We start from the raw sequence: 17,509 nt of genomic DNA on the forward strand, positions 1-17,509 counted from the left end.
CGGTAAATAACGGTAGTATTATGACATCTTATATAAATTCTTCTATCTAGTTCTTCTAAGGCAGATAGATCTTTATAGTTGCTCTTTGAAATACGGTGAAAACACGAAGAAAGCCGACGCGATAGGTGATGAAATTTCTGGCCGTGAAAAACCGAAGAAACAACAACAAGTACAAGCAAAGGACTACAAACAGCAAGTTCTCGATTTCCGTCTCCTTTTTGCTTTACCTCGCTGACAATAAATGTAAGTCGCCATGTCGCATTTCCGTTCTAAACAATAAAAGCAAACGGACCCGGCATAAAGACCGGAATAATAAAATTCTATTCCAAGTAATCGATCTCCCTCGTAAGAAATCTTTCACCGAGCGTGGTACACAGACAAAAGTTTGCCGCGGACCTGATGTCACTCGTAAAATTTCGACTCGAGTGCGATTGCATTTTCGCGCTTTTATGACTGAGTACTTTAAATGCACTTTGAACAGCGAGGTCTATCGTTTGACATTCCATGACGTAAAGAGTTACAATAAAGCTGAAGAAACGCTCTGCCTCTTCGTTCTCGAGAAAGCAGGAATTCACGTCAAAGAAAATTACTTTTAGATTTACGCTTTTTTCCTTATTGCGCCAAGTTACATCCAGTCTGTTGCTTTCAGTATCTGAATTAACCGATCCTTTAGCTACCAGACGGATTCTGCGATCGCTGCTACAAAATTTACATCGATGATCTATCTCCGCGATAAAATGTCTCAGTAGAAAAGAACGCGAATGTTCGAAAAGCAAAATAGTCCGTCAAATATTTTGTGTTCTAAATTAAAAGAGATTCCGGAAACTTGGACGATAAGCTTCGCTCAACTCCTATCAGCTGACTGCTGCGTCGGTTACGCAATCGCGGAGAAACAAAATTCTAAGGAAAACCGATAATTCCAGAGGAAGTGTTACTTTTCACTTCTCTGACAGCTTCAAGCGCCAATCAAACTTTATCGCGCCGAGAAAAGTTACGTGATTACAAGTTCGGCGAGCACGTGTGAAACTTTTCACTCTTTGGTTTTCCGCCTGTGTAAAGGTGGAAAATTACGTGATCAACTTTCAGAGGCGTTCCGCGATCGCCGTGAAAAGTAAAGATCCTTGACGGAAAACGGCAACGACTTGCCTCGTTGATCGCGCAGATTACCGCGGCGAAAAAGTCTCCCGGATATTTGACATATGACGCGACGGATTCATCCCTCAACAACAAATAATCTGAATTTCGTAATCTCGCTGAGTAACAATCCTGAGTACGCGTCATTAGCGAGAGGGAACGAAACATCAGGGAAGATTATCAAACGCACCACTAGCTGCATCGTGAAACACAAACCGTACGGTTAGCGTCTATGTAACAAATGTCTGCGGTTTCGCGTCAATTGAACTTCAGCCGCGTTTAATTAAAAGCAAATAAACGCTTACACGAAATGTCCCAAGATTAGCGAGATGTAGGCATATAACACTTGTGTAAAAAAAACACAAGAGCCGATCATATGGTTTCACAACACATCCGCATTTCTATTTTATCTTCAGCAAAAAGAATTTTTTTCCGTCAACTCATTTTCACTTTGTCACGGAATGACGGACAGCAAACTGAATTTTCTGATGACAAGGTTTTCGTTCTTTTTTTTTTCAGTTTGCATATTGAAATTTCAATTGCTCTGATTTCTATTGTCGCAACGATAGCTTTTTCACAAAATAGATTTGCGCTTTGCAATCGTATGTGCACTTATCTCTTTAAAAGCAGTAACTTCTAGTGTAACGTCTGTCGACGCTGGTAATTCCCAGCCATTTGAAACTGTTGAAACCGAACTATGTAATTTATACATCTCCTATGACGCTGAAACTGGCCGCCCGTCGAACGATGCCAGGGGCGTAGCGGAGGCGCAATTGGGGGTTCCTTCTTCGCGCTCTCCTTGTAAATTTCGCTCACGACGGATATACTTCATTTTGGTTTCTGATATTGTTAGCAACCTCTACAAAAAATCCCGCCCTCCTCTGACCCCGCCGAGATATATAAATGGGAGGAAATTGCCCCAAAACACGTAAAAATCCAATTTTTTTAGTTCTTTTACTTAAAATACCTTTTGTGCCACGACGGATGCACTTGATTTTGGTTTGTGATATTGCTGGCAACCTCTACAAAAAATCCCGCCCTCCTCTGACCCCGCCGGGATATATAAATGGGGGAAATTGCCCCAAAACACGTAAAAATCCCATTTTTTTAGTTCTTTTACTTAAAATACCTTTTGTGCCACGACGGATGCACTTGATTTTGGTTTCTGATATTGCTGTCAACCTCTACAAAAAATCCCGCCCTCCTCTGACCCCGCCAGGATAGTTAAATTAGGAAAAATTGCCCCAAAACACCTCTAAATTCTATTTTCGTAGTTCTGATAACTAAAATACCTTTTGTGCCACGACGGATGCACTTGATTTTGGTTTGTGATATTCCTGGCAACCTCTACAAAAAATCCCGCCCTCCTCTGACCCCGCCAGGATAGTTAAATTAGGAAAAATTGCCCCAAAACACCTCTAAATTCTATTTTCGTAGTTCTGATAACTAAAATACCTTTTGTGCCACGACGGATGTACTTGATTTTGGTTTGTGATATTGCTGGCAACCTCTACAAAAAATCCCGCCCTCCTCTGACCCCGCCGAGATATATAAATGGGAGGAAATTGCCCCAAAACGCGTAAAAATCCAATTTTTTTAGTTCTTTTACTTAAAATACCTTTTGTGCCACGACGGATGCACTTGATTTTGGTTTCTGATATTGCTGGCAACCTCTACAAAAAATCCCGCCCTTCTCTGACCCCGCCAGGATATATAAATGGGGGGAAATTGCCTCAAAACACGTAAAAATCCAATTTTTTTTAGTTCTTTTACTTAAAATACCTTTTGTGCCGCGACGAATGCACTTGATTTTGGTTTCTGATATTGCTGGCAACCTCTACAAAAAATCCCGCCCTCCTCTGACCCCGCCAGGATAGTTAAATTAGGAAAAATTGCCCCAAAACACCTCTAAATTCAATTTTCGTAGTTCTGATAACTAAAATACCTTTTGTGCCACGACGGATGCACTTGATTTTGGTTTGTGATATTACTGGCAACCTCTACAAAAAATCCCGCCCTCCTCTGACCCCGCCGAGATATATAAATGGGAGGAAATTGCCCCAAAACACGTAAAAATCCAATTTTTTTAGTTCTTTTACTTAAAATACCGTTTGTGCCACGACGGATGCATTTGATTTTGGTTTGTGATATTGCTGGCAACCTCTACAAAAAATCCCGCCCTCCTCTGACCCCGCCGAGATATATAAATGGGAGGAAATTGCCCCAAAACACGTAAAAATCCAATTTTTTTAGTTCTTTTACTTAAAATACCGTTTGTGCCACGACGGATGCATTTGATTTTGGTTTGTGATATTGCTGGCAACCTCTACAAAAAATCCCGCCCTCCTCTGACCCCACCGGGATATATAAATGGGGGGAAATTGCCCCAAAACACGTAAAAATCCAATTTTTTTGGTTCTTTTACTGAAAATACCTTTTGTGCCACGGCGGATGCACTTGATTTTGGTTTGTGATATTGCTGACAACCTCTACAAAAAATTTTTGTAGAGGTTTTTTGTAGAGGTTGCCAGCAATATCACAAACCAAAATCAAATGCATCCGTCGTGGCACAAACGGTATTTTAAGTAAAAGAACTAAAAAAATTGGATTTTTACGTGTTTTGGGGCAATTTCCTCCCATTTATATATCTCGGCGGGGTCAGAGGAGGGCGGGATTTTTTGTAGAGGTTGCCAGCAATATCACAAACCAAAATCAAGTGCATCCGTCGTGGCACAAAAGGTATTTTAAGTAAAAGAACTAAAAAAATTGGATTTTTACGTGTTTTGGGGCAATTTCCTCCCATTTATATATCTCGGCGGGGTCAGAGGAGGGCGGGATTTTTTGTAGAGGTTGCTAACAATATCAGAAACCAAAATGAAGTATATCCGTCGTGAGCGAAATTTACAAGGAGAGCGCGAAGAAGGAACCCCCAATTGCGCCTCCGCTACGCCCCTGGCATCGTTCGACGGGCGGCCAGTTTCAGCGTCATACATCTCCTCTATTTCGATCTATCTTACAGTGCAAAATAGCATGTTTTTGTGATGTAAATAATCGAGTTCTAAGTGGAAAATAATGTTTCTAAAATAAAATATTTAACGCAATTAATACTGCAGCTAAAAGATAAATTAATTAATAACGAAATTATATATTTAATCCAAAAGTTAAAATTAAAATTTTCCATTTAAAATTATTCAATTAATTTAACAGATTTTTACTTCATAAATAATATTTTAATAAAATATTATAAACATTTCCAATATAAATTATAGTTTTCCAATAACTCTCACGAGAGGAATAGCTTTTTCATTTTAATCTCTAATGTCGGTGATTAAGGGACAAAATTTACTGAAGTGTTACTGATATAACAACGGAGTTAGAATTTCGACAATTCGAAATGAACGTGGCAAATATCAGGACTTTTTTTGCACGTGTCAATCGATGACAAATTAAAAAATGCCTGGGGCTCTCTGTCACGTTCTATATCTGCAGTTCTATATCCTATATCTGATCCGTACGTGCCCCGACGAGAAGCACAGAGACAACAACGACCGAATGAACGATCACCTTTCTCCAATTAAAGCCGTCGTCGCTAGGGCCGATTTTAGAAAACAACAATACTATTACACTGAAAGTTCAACTCTAAAGTGAAAATCGAAATCGACTACGAAGAGAAATCAGAGAGGAAGATTGATTCATCGCGGCCCGACAGCTACAAAAGTCAATTTTCAGCTTTTAGAAGTCGGAGACAGGAGATATAAACGGACGCCGCGCAAAGATAGGGGGGGGGGGATGAAACACAGTGGAGATGGAATCTATTCGCGCGTACTCGTTGCCAGGGGTTACCAGAAATGAATTTTAATTTCGACACTGGCTCTCCAGTTTCGCTCATCCTCGCTTCTCCCTCCCGCCCTCGCCATCTGATAAGTGACAATACACTGGGATTGCGAGGCTTTATGAAATTCGACCATTCGCCTTGATAACGAAGTTAACGTCACCCGATAGGTAATACCTCCGAATACATATCTACGCGAGATGCAATTTATCTCGGCGGGGAGTACACCCCGTGCCGTTTTCGCGGGTCGCCCACGAGATATGCGCCGCGTTTCTCGATCGATACACGTCTCCTGCCGCGGTGTCTGGGAGCAAGAAACCCACGGAGGCTGGAAGATCGATATCCGTCCCATCGCGACTGGCATGTCGGATGCTACTGTCGTGGCGCAACCCCGAGCCGCATCTTGCGCTCGCTCGCGTCATTACGTTGCGTACGACTTCGCTGTCAAATTCCGCGCGCAAGTAGGTTCAACCTCTGCGCGTACAGTGAAGATTGACGGCGCGAAAGCTTCCCAATCTCCTTAGTCACGTGAAATTTGACTACGAGACGTGCACCCGCGTCACTATAACGTAACGATGTTGAAACACGAGACGCTGAACTATCAGACGTGTTTACGCCATCATGGCACGTGTTACTGTCAGTATATTCGAGATTTATCGCGAATCGAATTTATGAAGATTTATATAGCGATTCAGAGAAGTTAAGTGTAAATTGCATGACTTTGGTATTTTAAGCGGGACGGCGTTTTTAGTGACGAAAATTCCAAACAGCTGTCTGTGATGTGTAGCATATTATTCTCTCACCTTTGTCCTTTCTATTTTATTTTATTTTTTTTTTAGCACATTAAATGACACCTGACCTAAATAAATTTAGAGTCGTTCGTGCCAATCATTTTAACTGTCAAAAGAGAGACTAACAAGTTTATAAATAAACAAAAATAATATATTACTTATTACAGAAATAATATAATATATTAATATATACTTATAATATGTGTATATCATAGTTATATATTTATATATAGAGATGTAACTATCTATAATATCGTTTCAATTTTTAATACCTTGTATCTTAAAAAATATTTTTTTTAATTTTTATAATAAGAATTCAATAAAAAATAAGAACAAGAAAACTTTTTAGACGTAAAGATCTAGACAAGTCCCTTTTACTCGAACTTGATTCGCGCTAAAGCGATTCGACTACAAAAAAAAATCAGTTATTCACTCATTCTTAAATGCCGAACGAGAAACGAATGAGGAAAAGTCAGAAGAGGAATTTACGCGCAAAATGATGGGAATTACGTCGGAAAAAAGCGAAACGAGCGAGACTGAGTGCTGGGAAACGCGACGATAATTTGAGCGAGTCTGTAATGCATTCATGTTAAGGGCGCTTGCGAGAATATTATAAATGCAAGGGGAGGGAGGTTAAAGGGGGATGAAAAGGGCGCGGCTGCCGAGTAGCAAAACACGATTATGTCTTCTTACGGTCCCCCGAGATGTATCGCTTACCGTCGACTACGGAAACCTCAACCACCATTCTCCACGGACTGGAAAAAGGCACATCCAGCGGAAAACGGCGTGTTTCATTAAAAAAAAAGAAAACAAAAACCCGCGGTTTGTGAAATATTAAAAAATACCACGCCTCTTGCAGAAACTTGAGAATAAAGTCATGTTCCGTTTATATGAGTACAAGAAGTAAGTTTATTTTTATAACTGAAAAATGCTTGAAACCTAATATTAATCAATGATTTAAAAATAATCAAAATAGGTTCGTTAAAAAAAAAAACAAATTTGTTTAAATTCTCGAACGCCGAAATGCGAAATTGTATTGCAACAATCTCGTGTTTTTAATAAATAATGTTCAATTAAGAGAGAGATTTCTGTCATACGTGTTTCATTAAAAATGTGTTTTCCAACATTTCTCTCTTTTAGTTGAAAATGAGATATCGCAGTACAAACTTTTGGTTCTCAAGCAATTCTCTCAAATAAAAACAAATAAATAATATAGATCTTGAATTCTTTCTTTATTAAATTGCCGGAAAAATCGAATTCTCTCGGTTTGTCAATTATCTATGACGCTGCGCGCCGTTTCCATTCTTTAGTCGCGATTGTATAAAAAAAATTGGCTGTGCATGTTTAAATACTATTTATCACTCAAGTAGTACAGCGTTTATTCTTCTATTCCGCAACATTAATCCGCTCGATCTACTATTTCTGTCTGAAATACCACGTACGTCGTATATACGGCAAATTTTTGCAATCGTACGACTTAGATATGCGCTAGGAGACTCGAGGTATCGGCAGTTTCACGAATACCTCTGCGTAAAAGTTATGGGTCAAGTTATTTATAACATAATGGTCGTATGTAGGAACGCGAAGGTATACAGTCTGCCGAGCAGTATGCTACCGTGCACGCGTCTACTCGCTCGCCCTCGCGGAAGGGATGTATGCTGAGCAAACCGTGAGGAGAATGCTATTTGAGAGAAGCGAGGAGAGCCGGCGAGTATGGCGAACGTACGGAGGTTTACGATGTAACTGCAGGGATGAAAGGCGCGTACGGGAATCCCATGAAGCGCTAGAATATAAGGCCAAAGTAAACTCACGAACGTGTCGGGGTCGCACCATTAAAACACGTTTACAACGAGTTCGACGCGCGCGTACATCGTCCAGTCTCATTTATGCAGATACATTCGCTAGATATAGACACTTATGCACGCCATAAAAAGAAAAAAAGAAACAATATTCCCACGTTAACACAAATAGAACGAATGCTCCATAATTTATACGAGGAAAATACGAGATCGACGCTATCTATCGAATGCGACAATATTTAGAAGAATTGTATTTTTCGAATAATAAATTGAAATAACAAGCTAATTTTTGTAACCCCAAAATAATTCAATATCAGACTAGAAGAATTTTCGTAAGATTTTGATCGCTGACTTTAAACGAGTCAAAGTGTTCTGTAATTAATAAAGTTAAACTTTTATAATTTATTTTGCATTCAGTTAGCCTGTTTACTCTCACTAGCCTGTGTTATCAATTGTATTTAGCTCCACTAACCATTTTCCGATAGTATAAAATGTAATAATAACGTCAGCGTGGATACATAATTTCAATTCTAAAACATGTAGCGAGTAATACTTGGTTTTAAAATCGTTTTTAAATAATAATTTCATATAAATTAAATCCGTTTCAGACTTTATAAGTTATATTAACGTTTAATTCGCATGATTTGCTCTCGTAATTTACGATTTTACGCACATACTCTGCAGGTATTTCAATAAAATTGCAAATACAAGATAATACAAAAAATAAAAAATATCTATTTTATAAAAGCATGCCACAATATTTATCTTATAATATAAATCTATATAATATAAAATACACAATTAAATGGGAAAATATCACCCAATTTTTTTTTGTATTGTCTCAAATGTCATTTTTCGCGAATATAGGTGATATCGTGTACACTTGTCGATAATATTCATCCTTAGATTGATCGGGTCATTACAAATTTATTACAAATCTACATCAAACTGCAAATATTTGCTTAATTTCGATATCGTTCGATTTTATGTCACACATTACGATAGTATGACGAGATACTCGACGAGCACATCGACGGAAATGAGATATTTCGTGTCGGGAATTTTGTGAAAAACTCGTCAATGCAAAACGTTGATGCCGAATAATTACGCGAAATATGATGTAGAATGTGCATAACGCGGTTAAAGTATTTATCCGATCTGCCCGAAATATCAGCGGTATACATTAGATGAATAAATAAGTAATAATTTAACATGTAATATATACATTGATAAATATTGCGTGGCGTGTAATTTTGCGATAAAATGTATACTAATGTGTTTTAATGTACTACACAAGCATTTGCGCCAAACTATAGTTCTTAATAAATTTTATAATATGCTAAAAATAATTGTCTTCATTATTTATACAAAGATGTACACACTGTGAATAATATTTATAATTATAACTAGCTATGGCCTGTCACGCGTTGCTGTAGCTCTCTATTCTTATGCTACGTTTTTTTCGAATTTTCTTTGCTTTTGTTGTTTAACTTCCAAGAGCCTTGCTTTACTGTTGCTCTTTTTATTTTATTTTTGAATAAGCATTTATCTATCTTTAAAAAATCTAATATTCATTTATTCACGTACTTCTAACTTTTTTTTCTAAAAGCTGCCATGGATTTATAAATCCATTCAAAAGACTGTTTTAAATAAGTTCCTTTTTTTTTTCAATAAAATAACAGCCATCTTTATTTTTCTTATTACCTTAATTTAAACACAATAAAAACATTCTTCACCTCTCCCGGTCTCTCCCGTTTCTCCCCGTCTTTCCTGGTCTCTATCCGTCTCTCCCCGTCTCTCCCGGTCTCTACCCGTCTCTCCCCGTCTCTCCCAGTCTCTCCCGGTCTCTCCCCACCTCTCCTCGTCTCTCCCGGTCTCTCCCCGCCTCTCCTCGTCTCTTCCCGTCTCTCCCGGTCTCTCCCCGTAATATTTATAATTATAATTAACTACAATAAATTATTATTCTCTTTCACATATATCTTAAAAATAATTATAAGCAACACAGCTGCTTGAAAGCATGTTTATGTCAATATTTAGTAATTAACATAATATTTACCTTCTGTAATTTCTATGCGTAATTTACATCCATAGCGGTAATATATGTTTCATAACACATAAAAAAATCAAAGGCATTAATAATCTGAAGGATCCCTTTGATTATTGTTTGGAGAATGACACACATGCATAAGTGGGGCAACAATAAAGCGAACAATAATTAATGCTGAAATAATAGAGTCATCGAATAAAATTATTACGGCACAATATTTCGTGTGCGATTTGGGAAACGCTTGAATAAATCGTCGGAGAGCCATTTATGATCGAGTACGAAATAAATTTTATGCGTTTGACGAGCATCATTGTGTATCGTTTAATTTAACGCTGTTATCGAGGAACGCGAGTGTGCGCGACTTGGTGGATCTGCAAAATGGAGTGTCCAGTTACGCGCGTTCTCCGGTATCGAATATTACAGATCCACACGGCAAATTGAACGTATCGATTGTAACTGAATATATCTCGACTCCTGCTTAATATTGTTTTATCAATTTTAAGAATGATTATTGATTTGTTTGACGGAGATTTGGGAGACGTTTACGAATCTGATGTAAACCGCGTTATAAAAAGTTCATGTCGTAATATAACTAAATTAATATGTATATATCGAAACTTGTCTCGCGCCGCGTGTGTAAATTCATTTCTTGAAGCATATATCACTCGCTTCGCTTTCGGGATGAACGGTATAGATAATAAATCAGAAAATATTACATATAAAACACCATCTGTATGATGTATTTACACGCTCGTCAATCCGTTCAGTGCAATCGCATCGTCGCACTCTGTCGTTGCACAAACGGCACCGAACATACGACTCCGCTCGGTTATAAAATTCGGACTTTCGTCATTTATTACGTATGCAAGAGGATATGAAATTTCATAATAAAACGAGATCGCGACGAGATGTCTGCTCGTGCGGATTTAATCTGGAGGGAGGAGGTTCGCGCGTTAAAATAAGTCATGCCGAGGTAAATGTGCTACTACTGCGCGAACGACGACGTCGGTGGGAGATCACCGGGACAAAATGATCGCACGCTTCATTTAATTTGACATCGTTATCGATGGCGTTCGGCGAAGAGCCACGTACCATCGTCATACAGCCCGTAGGCATAGTGTCGGCCATTGTAATTTCACGGACACGCTGGCGCGCGTGATCGGCACAGGCGTGTGCACTGGCCTGTGCAAGCAAGCGCACCCGGCAGGGGTGATAACCCCTCTGCGAGTAATCGATAACGTGCGCGCGCGAGGGGGAGAGAGAGAGAGAGAGAGAGAGAGCAAAGGAGAACAAGACAGAGACGAGAAAGAGAAGAGAGAGAGGAGGGAGCGACATACACGCATTGCGTTGTTTCGTTAATGTCGATCAGATGTCCGGCTAAAGGACTCTCTCGCATATGCGGCTCGCACATTTCGGGAATCCGCTTTCCTGAGATACGCACACCCGATCAAGAGATTCCGATTGTAGCGCAGGGACCGTCAACCGAGAATCCTAACGACGACCCCTGGAGTCCGATGCGAATCGCTTTGTGAGTCGGTCTCCAGTGAAGGATACTCGCACACCGACTACGGTAGACTAGACAGTAGTTGCAATGCAATTCAGATTGTTTAACGCGTTGGCAAGGGACGTGCAGAGGCGAGCCTGCTCGAGAGAAGTTGGATGTAATTTAGCCACAAGCGCGCAATATAATTATTTGTTCGTACCGAGTCGGTGCAGATTGTATCTCCTGGAAATCCCGAGGTCTGGGCATGCTAGATACGAATGACTTTTATACACGCCAGAATTAGATGGCGCGGAAAATAACAAATGTCGGCGATACTTATCGCGGCTAACTTAAAATTACATGTTCGCAGAAGCAGAACGACAGGAATATTTTGTTCATATGTATCACGTCTCTCTTTCTCTCGAAATAGCAGTCCCGATAAAACTGGTAGTCGATTGTTATTTGATGTAAAAAAAATTCATGGATTCATAAATCTCTTTCTGCAATACGACAATTTAATTGCCAAGTAACAATTGATTTAAAAAAAATTGATCGAGATGTAGACTAAAACACATTTTTAATTGCCGTTTAGTTTTTATGCCATTCATCAATATATTGTTTCGATCTTTTGTACCACGTAATTTCGAATATACATATAATCAATCATCAGTTTTGTTACAGCACCTGATGGAAAGAGTAATTTATTGCTGAGTTAAGGCTAGCGTTAAGAATCGGTCTTGACCGAAAGAATCAATCTTGAGTGGTCTGTTAATTCGTCTTACGGTAAAATCTCTCTTGTGCTCACCAAGCCTAAAACCCATAATGTGACATGACTCCTGCAATAAACGACATGGAAGGAGATTCAGACTTGGCGTGCGCGGCCAACGCCGTAATATCCTTCCATCGAGACATTACCTGCGCGAGTATTGACATAAAATTTTTTTTTATATCGCATTCTCGAGAGAAATTCATTTAATTCCGTTCCTTACGGCGGAGTTTTAAAAGCCTTTCTTTCTTCTCGCACGTGGATTTTTATCCCGCGCGGAATGTCGACATAATCGAACGTAGACGAGGGAGTTAATGGTGGCCACGGCCAGGGAGGCTCGTAAAGGAATTTATCGCGGCTTCGAAAGCACGTCACGTGCAGGGTCGCATTCGATTTTTCGACAAAAAAAGTAGGGTGCTCTAGAGAGCGAGGACGAGAACGTGGGGAAACGGAAAGCAACCGAGAAAGAATAAGACAGAGAGAGAGAGAGAGAGAGAGAGAAAAAGGTCCGGGGTGAAAGTAGAAGGAGAGAAAAGAGCAACCGAGTAGAAACGTAACAAACTCTATACATGAACCAGCTGGGAGCAATTTATGGTGAGAAAGCAACTGCATCTTCATCGATTCGAAGAAAATCTGGGCAGTTATACGTATGTATATTGCGCGAGGGTGTGAAACTCGTGCGGTTAGCAACAGTGTGACGCGTGCTGAATTCGATTATATCGGTTCATTAACCCTCCACAATGCACGTGTACCTGTGATAGGTTGACAACTACCTACATTCGTTTCTCACGCAAACGTAAGTGTCGCGTACACAGCATAAATCTTATTAGCACTATGTAAATTAATGCAAATATCAAAAGTATAATGTCCACGTTCATCTACTGTTAAATTACAAGAAATTTTAATTATCCAAAATATTTTTATATTCAATTGTATCATATCTAAAAAGCGTAAGTTGAGCGATTAAATTCAGGTCCGATAAAACAAAATTAAAAAAATATATATACTATATATTTACATTATTAGTACATTTTACCTGATATAAATAACATTGTGTAGGTTTTTCCATATAAACTGCAATAAAAATGCGTCTATAAACGTAACTTCAGAACTATCTTGCGATTTGTACAGATTTCTTCTCAAACATGGAAAACATGTTTAATATCGATACCGAAACGAAAGAATCTTTAAACCAAGCACAAACTTACTGCCCAAGGATACGTATTTCAATCACGCGTCTATTTATATAATACTTATTTTGCGGATTTCATTTCTGTCGACGTAACTTTCGGCTCATCTCTTCCTCGACTATCCCCTAACTCGGCGGGTTGCGACCTACTTCTTTCAGAAATTCTCGTCATTTGCATCCTCTTTTGTCGGCAGCTCATGCAACTCGGTAGAACTTCAATACACTTTTATTGGCCTAGGCTAGTTCAACTATGTACTTTAAAATTCCTATATGACATATATCGTGTACATGTACGTTCCTTTCCGATACCCGATTCTCTTATCGGGTCACATTATGCACCTCGATTACATCGTGTTCCTAATAAAATTTACGTTATCAGCATTCGTATATTTTTTAAATACGATTATAGCTTGTAATTAAATATAAAAAACACGTTAAATTCCTTTCGTTAATATAAACGCCAATGTTCAATTTTCTATAACGCTCTATAACATTTCATGTTTAATCCAAGCTCAATGGGATATTCGCTATATTATTTTATTAAAATACTTGATCAATCAAAATCAATTTTATTTTTATGCATGTATGCGAGAAAGAGAAAGAAAATGTTGGGTGCATATCACGCAAAAAATAAATGACCTACTGTACTCTTTTATATATATAATAAAAGTACTAAATTAAAAAACAACTAAATTAAAAATTTCATAATACCTACTTCTGTACAAGTGAAACACTCTAATGACTAACTTCATTACAAATAAATAAAACTATCGACTCTATAAAGTCCGCAAAATGAAGAAACTCTCCGCCTTGCATTTTACCTTCGGAAAGTCCGGTTATTACTCGCTAATCGTTGTTTACTTCAGCAAAGTACGCAAACGGAAAGTTAATAATTAACGCTTTCGAGGCGGGCATTCGACGCAACGCCACTTGGCGCGACACTTTAAATCACAGCAATTTCGCGCAAGTGTGTTTCGCGAGTTCACGCGAGTGCTCGCGCTCTCGGGAGAATCTGTCTCGGTGGTGTATTTTGCGAAGCTCAAGCAAAAGTACCCCCGATCCTCCGCCGAGGTTCCACCCTCCGATAGGTAAGACGAGGATGACGCTTGAAAGTCGCGAGCAGGGAGAGGAGAAGGCGCGGAAGACGTTAAGGCGCGGTCGTTGCACAACGATGCAGCGTCGTCTTGATAAATGAGAGATGTTATCACAAGAGGGTGAAAGAGAAGAGAACCAGGAGCGTGCGACTCTTTCTTGAACGAGATGAGAGAGACAGAAGGGGGGGGGGGAGAAGAGAGAAAGAGAGAGAGAGAATGGCTCCGACGATTGCGTTGCAAGATGCTGCACATTATCGTGCCAGACGCGCGACGGTGCTATGCAAACGACGTTACCGCGTTGTTCGGGCCTGCGATGGGTTTTGTATAGCCATGCTCTTCTCGAGACATCAATTTTTAGAAAATTCCCATGTCACATGCGCTTCGTCCTTCCTTTTCCCGGTGTTCGCCCAGTGGATGCTAGATTGTAGAAAAATTACCGAAGATTTTTCTCGCGTTAGACTAGATGAATCTATCAACGTCAAGACAAATATATATATATATATATATATAGTCAAAATAATTAAACAAATTTTGGAAAAAAAAACAATTTTAATCACAATTTATATAATATATAAAATTTTTTGTCCGATTTTCGTGAATCTGAAATTGTTATCTCACTATAAATATCTAATTCGACTTATTACATCTGTAATTCCAAAGAATCGTGCTGTCCGACAGTACATTAATCGACCGGATATTTTCGAAAAAAACGTGATGCCGCCTCAAGAGATACGGCCGGCTTTTGCCAGTTCATTTCCTCCGCGAGGCTGACCATCGCGCAGCTGCTCCCGAGGCAAGTCTGACGAGAACGGGGGATTTTCACTGGGACATTCTCTGGGGCAAACCCGGCGGTAATTGCCAGAGCGGAAAGAGCCGAGAGCGAGAGAGAGAAAGAGAGAGAGAGAGAAAGAGAGCGCACGAATGGAATCGGACGCGGCCGCATAAATCTTGCATTGGCGCGACGCGTTAAGTACCGAGCATTTAAGAGAAATATGATCCGCACGGTCCGAGGACGAGAATCGGGCGTTCAATGGAGCCGACGAGAATGCAACGCGGCGGTTTCACGTAAAATAAACATCGGACGCGGCCCCGTTAATTAACCGGAGATGCACCGCTTCCTCAGAGTTCCGTTCATATTTGAATGCCACCAAAAGGCAGATGGAAAAGAAAAGTCTCGAATACTCCTGCTCCAACGTGCAATACGGACAACACTCCCCATCCGGGGGCATTCTACCGCAGCCGCGGCAAATAGGAGAAAACGCAGTCGAAGCACTTCTCGTCGAGAACACAATGTTGATCTGGCGCACGAAGAGAGACAGAGAGAGAAAGAGAGAGAGAGAGAGAGAGAGAGAGAGAGAGAGAAAGAGAGAGAGAGAGAGAGAGAGAGAGAGAGAGAGAGAGAGAGAGAGAGAGAGAGAGAGAGAGAGAGAGAGAGAGAGTTTCGGCTATCGGCGAGGCAGACAAACTCTCTTCTTTCTCTCTTTCTTTGCTCTCTTTTGTCCTCCGACCTCGTAATTACATCTCCCGAGTATTGAGCGCAGCAAGGAGCTCGGAGCGATAATAGCTGAGCGCTCGTGCAGCCCGAGCGCAGACGAGCATCCTGCACTTCCGTACACATATATTACGGGAGGTGTTTTACGTTACAACAGGCGTATCCCACAACCCTCTCTTCACCCTGGCCTTTCCCCTTGCATCTCGCACGTCTATGCAAAATTCTGCGCCATCGAATGGCAAGACGGTAGCGTGCAAACTACACGTGTTTATGTATCCGCTCTGTCTCCGCGCGCGCGATTAGGTTTACACGAAAAGAAATGAAACCCATTCTCGAGGGAATCTTCTACGAAACATCACAAATATTACAGACGAGTAAAGTACAGGGCCTTCAAGAGCACAATGAATGTCTATGTGCTTGCAGTAATATCATATTATTTTACTTTACATAATTTATTCATATTTTCTTACTGAGAAATTTAATCTTGAAAAATATGATTCTCTCCTCGAAAAGATTAAAGTTCTTTTATATATATATTTCTGATAACGTGATTATATAAATTTGATACATTGTGAATAATGCTGATTAAAAGGAAAAAGAATACTGACGTTCAGAATAATCCGCAAATTAGTCAATTAATGGATTAACTAATCTATATTTTGATTGCACATAACGTATGTTATTCTCAAAACTTTGTAGTTATTTTTTAACTGTATTCATATTTCGAGTCATCGTTGCATTATCTAAGAATTTTTTCGTAATAAAATATAACAGTACGCGAATAAACTATATAGATGCATAAAGTAAGTAAAATATTGACTGAACAGAGGTTTAATACTCTTCACTTACTACCCATTGTAATATTTCATGATATTAGGCGCGGAAAACGGACTTCGTCTCTGCGCGTGTACATCGTAACCGCGTCTAAGAGCGAATGTTGCGCGTTCGCGCACATGTTCAAAGGGTAACTTCACTCTTTACTATGGCTGCGAGTAAATATAGGGAAAATTAGCGTTGCTAATGGCTCCAGACTCGCTGGAAGCTTGGGAATAATGCAGCCCGCTTGCCATTTTCCAACACGTGTCTCGTTCGCTAACGGCCAATGACTTGACGGTACACCGTTAGAACTTCGCGAACCTCGGTTTCCTCCCTTTTCCGCGACCTTATTTATCGCTCGCTCTTTCACACTCGCCTTAAAGAGTTCGATCTTTTGAGTCCGCGGTTTATTGGCTTATGGCTTATCGAATCAAACCGTTGTGAACTTGCTCGAACACCTTCGCAGCACGTGCTCGCGGGCTACAAATATCCTGCCTGGTTTCTTTAAAGCCGCCTTCGTTTGCGCGATATACAACGAAGTGCTAGGATAGTCTTAGGACGATCCCGGACACGAGAGCAGGATATGTGAATGCACGCGTACGTGTGGTTGTACGATGCCTCGACGTAAGCTGATTGGTAGACGATGCGGATGCTTGACGGTTCGCTGCCAATCGGCTTACTTACCAAGAGAGAAGCGGCTTCTCGATATCCTTCGTGGAATCTGAATATCAATAGTGTATCGAACGTCGAGCGTATATGAATACGTCTACGAGCTCGGCACACACTGTAATATATTGGCTCGAATCGACCGGCAATTCGTCGACCATTCCGCGAGCACCTGTCTCTCTCGATCAGCATTATCTACAATGAATCAATCACGATGGTCTTTTTATCAGAAATAAAAAAAAGTTTAATCTTCAGAAACGGCCAACGGAGAAACATTATTCTTTAGGATTAAATTTTCACTAAGAAATTAAATATTCATACGTCACTGAAAATATAGATGTATGCAAATAGTTGTAACGCGTTAGAAATAATTTTATTGTCAAAAAGATCAAAAAAATAC

The 17,509-nt window shown here is 39.9% G+C and overlaps 1 protein-coding gene across 3 annotated transcripts in view; it reads right to left on the reverse strand.

Moving 5' to 3' along the window:
- The window catches only part of LOC105837793 (disintegrin and metalloproteinase domain-containing protein 10), a 101,368-nt gene that overhangs the window by 31,138 nt on the left and 52,721 nt on the right, over nucleotides 1-17,509 (reverse strand). The gene's annotated exons all lie outside the window — the stretch shown is intronic.

Source organism: Monomorium pharaonis, chromosome 7 (assembly GCF_013373865.1).
Source record: "Monomorium pharaonis isolate MP-MQ-018 chromosome 7, ASM1337386v2, whole genome shotgun sequence".
NCBI classification, from domain to species: domain Eukaryota; kingdom Metazoa; phylum Arthropoda; class Insecta; order Hymenoptera; family Formicidae; genus Monomorium; species Monomorium pharaonis.